Genomic DNA, 7,177 nt, shown 5'->3' with positions numbered 1-7,177 from the left:
CTGTCCAACACCCAAGTCAGCCCCATAAGCCGTCTGAGCCACACATACTCAACCGTAGCTGTGAAAGCTGCCCTATACTCAGCTTCATAACTAGAAGTGGCCACAGTAGGTTGCTTCTTGCTCAACCAAGATATGCATGAACTACCGAGCATGAAACAAAAACCACTTGTGGACACTCTTGTGTCATAGCAACCAGCCCAATCTGAGTCCGAAAAAGCATATAAATCTGGCGGCAATGATCCCCCTTGGGATAAAACAACCCAAGATGTATGGTGCCACTCAAGTAGCGAAAGATGCGTTTAACTGCTTTCCAATGCTGAGACCCTGGGCTGTGCATAAACTTGCTCACCTGTGAGACTGCAAACTGAATGTCCGGCCTCGTAATGCATACATAAATGAGGCAACCAACAGCTGTCTGATAGAGTGTGACATTAAAGTGATCTCCAGCATCATGAAGACTCAACTTCAAACCTGTCTCCATTGGAGTAGCAATAGGCTTGCAGTCTTCAAACCTGTCTCCATTGGAGTAGCAATAGGCTTGCAGTCTTCAAGGCCAAATCTCCGCAACAATGTCTCAATATACTTTGTCTGGCACAAAGCAATACCTCCATCACACTGCTTAAATTGTATCCCCAAATAATGATGCAAATGCCCCAAATCTGACATCTCAAAAGAGGCATTCAAATTAGCCTTAAAATCAACAATATGACTCTCATTTGGTCCTGTGAGCAGCATGTCATCGACATAGAGAGCAATGATTAGATGTACATTCCAACCATTATGAGCTGCCAATGCACAAATGCTACGAATGGTAGTCATACGACAAGTGGGATCAAAGGTCTCATCAAAATCAATGCCCTTTTCTTGAGCATAACCCTTTGCAACAAGTCTAGCCTTATAGCGATCAACACTGCCATCTGGCTTTCGTTTCAACTTAAAAACCCACTTACATCCAATGGCCTTTTTACCAATAGGCAAATCACACAAAGACCATGTACTATTCTTCATTATAGCATCATATTCACTTTGCATTGCAACCAACCAATTTTTTGAATTTTGTGCCTCATCAAATGAAAGAGGTTCTTCCTCTTCACACATACTAGACACAGCCAAAGCATAACAATCTGATGTATAAGAGGCATGCTGAAAACCTGAACGAGTACGACTAGTCATAGGTGCATCAATCTTACTATCACACAAGGTTTGCACCAGCCATTTAGGCATACTTCTAGCCTGCTCATTTTCAGCCCTATCCTCATGAATTACATCCTGTAAATCTGCATCAGAAATAGGCTGATCTATGGTGTCGTTTGAAATCTGCATAGGCTGAATATTTGCCTCATTAGGACTTACATTTGAATTCCCACCTGTAAAGAGAGGCAACAACGTATCAAATACATCCCGTGAGCTCACACCTGTCTCTTTGGTACATGATAACAAGGGCTGCACAGCATCTTCCACAAAAACAACATCTCGACTAATCAAGATACGCTTTGACTGCGATGATACAATCTGTAACCCTTGCTTTCAGCACTGTAACCAACAAAAATGCATTTGATAGCCTTATCATCCAATTTTCTGTGTTGTTGCACAGGCACTAAAGCATAGGCCAAGCAACCTAAGACACGCAAGTGACCAATAGAAGGCTTCCTGCCATGCCAAGCTTCGTATGGAGTAATAGACTGCAAGGCCTTAGTGGGACACCTGTTGAGTACATATGCAGCACACATGACAGCCTCAAGCCAAAACTCATGTGGCAAAGCTTGGCTCTTGACCATACATTGTGCCATCTCCATAAGTGACCTATTCTTCCTCTCAGCAACACCATTTTGCTGAGGGGTATACGGCACTGTACATTGGTGTTTTATCCCACGACTAGCCAGAAATGCATCAAACTCTTTAGACATGTACTCCCCCCCTCGATCAGAACGGAGGGTGCCCACAGTACAATTGGATACATTTTCAACCATAAGCATAAACTGTTTGAAGCACAAAAACACTTCGGACTTTGCCTTCAGTGGATATACCCATGCATGCCTTGAGTAATCATCAATGAAAGTCACGAAGTACAAGTGTTTACCAAATGACGGAGTTTGCATAGGCCCACATACATCACTATATACAAGTTGCAATTTGCGAGTGGCCCGCACAGAACCATCCTTTGGAAACGCAGAACGCTGCATTTTGCCCAAAATACAGCCTTCACAAACATGTTTCAATGGTGCCTCAAGAGGGGGCAATGAAGCAACCATATCAAATTTCTGCAAACGCAACAAACTAGCAAAGTTCAGATGACCAAAACGAGAATGCCATAGTTTTGCATTTGAAACTGCCTTTTCATCAGAAACTGCATTTGCTGAATCTTCCACACACTTGTCATAAGAATTGAGCCTATACAGCCCACGAAACAAGGTGCCAGATACAATAATCGTATCACCAGAAGTCAAATCATGAACAGTACATCTGTCATCCACAAATTTGACTACAAATCCAAGTCTAGCAAGCGCAGAGACAGACAATAGATTCTTCTTTATCCCTGGCACATACAAAGCAGCTGAAAGTGTGAAAGCGCTGCCATTTGCAGCAGCAGTAAGCATAATTTTACCAACGCCCTTCACTGGGTAAGAAGCATTATTGGCACATGTGACAGTATTCCCATTAGGGACAGCCTCAAGAGAAGTGAACATATCACGATGTGAGGTAATGTGCTTTGTAGCACCACTGTCAAAATACCATACATGAGAGTCAACAGAAACTGCCAAACATGCATCATGTACAGATGGGTCATACTGGCAATACACGCTAAACGCCCATTCTGTATCCTACACAACATTTGCAGAATCTGTATTTGTAGAAGCATCCGCTATTGTGGCTGCATTTGACTCTTTCTTCTTTGCCTCTTTAGCCTTTAGCTTAGGGCAATTCTTAATGACATGATCATTTGCTTTACAATAATTGCACCTGGTCTTTTTATTGCCTTTATAAGAGCCTTCTCAGACTTATTGTTGCTACCTGTGGTGGAAGGAGAAGAAGTTGCAGACCTACTAATAGGAGAAGAAACAGTGGAAGGGACTGCCTTACCACTTCTTCTCTGCTGCTGGGCAGCAATAAATGCTTGATCAACTGCATGCTGCCTGGCCCTGTTTTGCCTGGACTGCGCTTCTTGCAAGAGCTTGTTGACTAAAGTATCATACTTGACAGCATCAGGTCTGTCCTCATTAAGAAGTCTCCACGTGGAAGCAAAAGTCTGATATGTCTCAGGTAAAGCATCAAGAACAGTCTGCACAAGAGAATGATCAGGAATAATCTCACCTGCAGAAATCAACTGTTCATTGAGATCTTTAATCTCAGCAAGAAAAACATTCATGTCATCATCAATCTTCAATTCTAGCTCTTTACGCAGGTAAGCGATTTTTGCCTTGTTACGACCTGTATACAAACCAGCTAGAATATCCCAAGCCTGTTTTGCTGTTTTAGCTGAACGAATATGTGGGGTGATGTTACGTTTGACAAAAAGTGCAATCAAGGCATGAGCCTGTGCATCTTTACCATCCCAACGAGCTTGTTCAGCAGTGGGTAAAACAGCAGCAACAGTAGAGCTGCTAGAACCTGCAACATCCTCAACAGATCCTACATCCACAGAACTTGGACGTACATCCGTACCCTGCACATCGTTCCACACTCCTTTTGTAACCAAAACATGCTGCATCATGTATGCCCAAAGTGGGTAGTTGCTGTCTCCATCCAGTTTGTCTTCAACAGACAACATGCGAAATACATCATTGCTGTTATCAGCCATGGCCACTGACTGAAACTGATGCAAAAGCTACCTGTAATGAAGCAAAGACTGAACGGAAGACAACTTGTGCTATGTAGCACGGTCCACAATAGAACACGTATGACTATTTTGCAGAAAACTACACTATTGAAATTTCTGCAAAAAATAACGAAAACACCTGTGCAGAACTTGAAATGCAAAAACGGAACCCAAAACGACCTCAGATGCAAATTCTGAGAACGCAAAGCCCTAAGGGCATATTTGCAGAGTGTAGGGACCTGCATGAAAACTCACCTCAATCGGAGAACGTGAGTCGGAGGTGCTGGCGTAGCCCTGGGAGCCGATGCCTGCTCTGATACCAATTGTTGGAATTAGGGTTGCAGGAAAGCACACAAAGCTTGGAGAAGAAGAAGCAAGAATGCACACAACACAAAGTGTATTAGATTGTGTCAATGTACAAAAGATAAGTTAGCCCTAGAAGGATGGGCGTATATACAAGCCGGGAGAAAAAACCTCCTAAAGAGGGAAAAAGTACCCCGGCGGTCCTAAGTGTGTTCACACACATCACTGCCTATATATATATGGCAACAGACTCATTTACTATGAATTATTGAGCATATGGAAGCCGAAGAACCCCCAAAAGCCATACCTTGGAATTGCACCTCTATTATAACTATAATTCTCTATCATGGCATAAAGCCACAAAGAGGTTTTCCCCCTCCATTGTTGTAAATGCCGACCGCCTCAAATTTAAATAAAGAAAAAAATCATACATAATCCCTCACCATTGATGAGCAGAAGCCTATCTAGAAGAGAGAACATAAAGGCTAGCAAGAATTAGAGAGATGAAAGAAAACGAGGAGAGAAATGTTTGTCACTATCAATGATCTGTAGAGATATCGAGCTCAATTAGTGCTACGATAGATATTGATGACCCGCCTGGGTGATAGCTTCTGCACTCATGTCATTGGCACAGTTGGTGTGATTATGGTTGATATGTCGCCAATGGATGATAGGCTGTGTGACAGCCACTTTGGAGTACATGGTTGAGTAAGGTCTGCAAGTGAGGTTTAATCCTCAAGGATGTTTTGTGAAAGACTTTAAAAATAAGTGTCGCTTGGTTGCAAAGGGTAACAGAAATGGCGGGATGTTTCCTTTGGATGATGTGAACATGTTAAAGGCCGCCATGTTTACACATAGAGCAAGTGTCATTGTAGACATTAACATATGGCACAAGCGCATTGGTCAGGTGAATGTACAATGACTGAAGTCTATGCAGGCCCAAAATATTATTGCATGTTTGCCAAAGTTTAAGGTTGATGGTATGCACAAAATATGTAAAGCATGCCAGCTTGATAAGCAGGCCAAACATGATTTCTCACATGAAAAGTATGTTAGTGCAAGGCCATTAGATGTCATACATTCAGATGTATGGGGACTGACCAAGACTACAACAATTGCAGGTTGCAGGTATTATGTTACATTCATTGATGACCACACTAGGAAAGTGTGGGTTTACTTCATGAAGAAGAAAAGTTAGGTGTTTTCTCACTTTCAGAGATTTAAAGCCTTGGTCGAGAAGGAAAAAGGCAATGGCAAATAAAATGCCTGAGATCATATGGTGGGGAAGAATATTTCTCTAATAAGTTCAGCGATTGCCTGAGGAAACAAGGAATCAAGAGACAATTTACATGTAGGTACACTCCACAAACAAGGAATCAAGAGACAATTTACGTGTAGGTACACTCCACAAACAGAATGGTGCAGAAAGAAAAAATAGGCACATTGCAGAAGTGGCACGTGCCTTGATGGTTGAAAAGAATATACCACATTATTTTTGGGCAAAAGTAGTAACAACTGTTGTGTACATTATGAACAGGATGCCCACTGCAGTTGTTCATGGTATGATGCCTGAACAGAAGTTTACAAGCATAAGACCAAATGTGTCTCACTTGAAAGTGTATGGGTGTATTGCATATGTGCATGTTCCAAATGAAGTGAGAATAAAGTTGGATCCTAAGGCAAAGAAATGCATCTTTATTGGTTATGTTGTGGAGAAAAAAGGTTATAGATGTTATAACCATACCACTTGTGAGATGCAAGTAAGCAAAGATATCTTTGATGAGATGAGTATCCGGTATGCACCAGTAGTGAAGGCAATAGAAGATGAAGATGTAAGAAGTGCTGATGCTGCACCACATGTAGAGCAGCACAATCACAGGTGCTTAGTGGACCTAGAGTGTCCTCTAGCGGTGGATCCAATGTTAGCCCATGGTCTGGCAGGTTGAGGACAGATGTAGGTACACATGTATCATGCAGAGGGAAGGAAAAGGTAGATCAACCTTTTGTGCCTAATCTATCAGCATGTCACTCATATGTGGATGGTGACTCTAGTGGCTCTAATAAGCAAAGCCTTGATGAGGAGCTTGGCATTCCATCTGTGGTCACTCTTGGTGTAAGGAGAACGAGGACTATTTTGAGGATACATGATGGCAGTGATCCAGGTGTATGCAGGTCTACGAGGCTTAGGTACCTTGTCGACGAGCGACAGGTTGAGATATGATGGATATACAACCCATCATTATGCTTACATGGTTAAAGAAATATAGGAATTGGAGCCCACTTGTTTTGGGCAGGCACTTGGAAATAAGAAATGGGAAGATGCCATGAATGAGGAGATGACAGCATTGGATTCAAATGCAACATGGGAGTTAGTGCCTTTGCCTAAGAAAAATAAGGCAATTGGATGTAAGTGGGTGTATAAAGTCAAGCATAACATTGATGGTTCAGTGAGCTATAAGGCAAGATTGGTAGCCAAAGGCTATGCGTAGACTTATGGCCTTGACTATGAAGAGACATACAGCCTAGTTTTGCAAGAATGGCAACCATGAGAGCTGTCATTGTTATGGCTGTAGCAAAGGGTTGGTCTTTACATCAGATGGATGTAAAGAATACCTTCTTGCATGGTGATTTGCAAAGAATAAGTTTACATGATGAAGCCACCAGGTTATGAAAGTGATGCACACCCAAATTTTATGTGTAGGTTACGCAAAGCCTTGTATGGCTTGAAGCATGCACCTAGAGCATGGTCAAACAAGATCGGGGAGTTTCTTGTTACCATTGGATTTCAGATATCCAATGCAAATTTTTTCACTTTATTTGAAAAAGACAAACAGAGGGATCATGCTATTAATCATCTGTGTGGATGACTTGATTCTCATTGGAGATAGTGATGTTGACATACATGATGTTAGGAGGATTTTTAAGCAAAAGTTGGAGATGAAGGATTTGGGTGAGCTGCGATATTTTTGGGCATAGAGGTGGCGAGATCACCTCATGGCATTTTGTTATTGCAGAGGCAATATGGCTTGGAAATGTTGTCCAAGTATGTTATGATAG

This window comes from Cibotium barometz, chromosome 24, assembly GCF_041138505.1.
Source record: "Cibotium barometz isolate CiBa-2024 chromosome 24, ASM4113850v1, whole genome shotgun sequence".
In the NCBI taxonomy this organism is placed as follows: Eukaryota; Viridiplantae; Streptophyta; class Polypodiopsida; order Cyatheales; family Cibotiaceae; genus Cibotium; species Cibotium barometz.
This window is presented reverse-complemented; position numbering follows the sequence as displayed.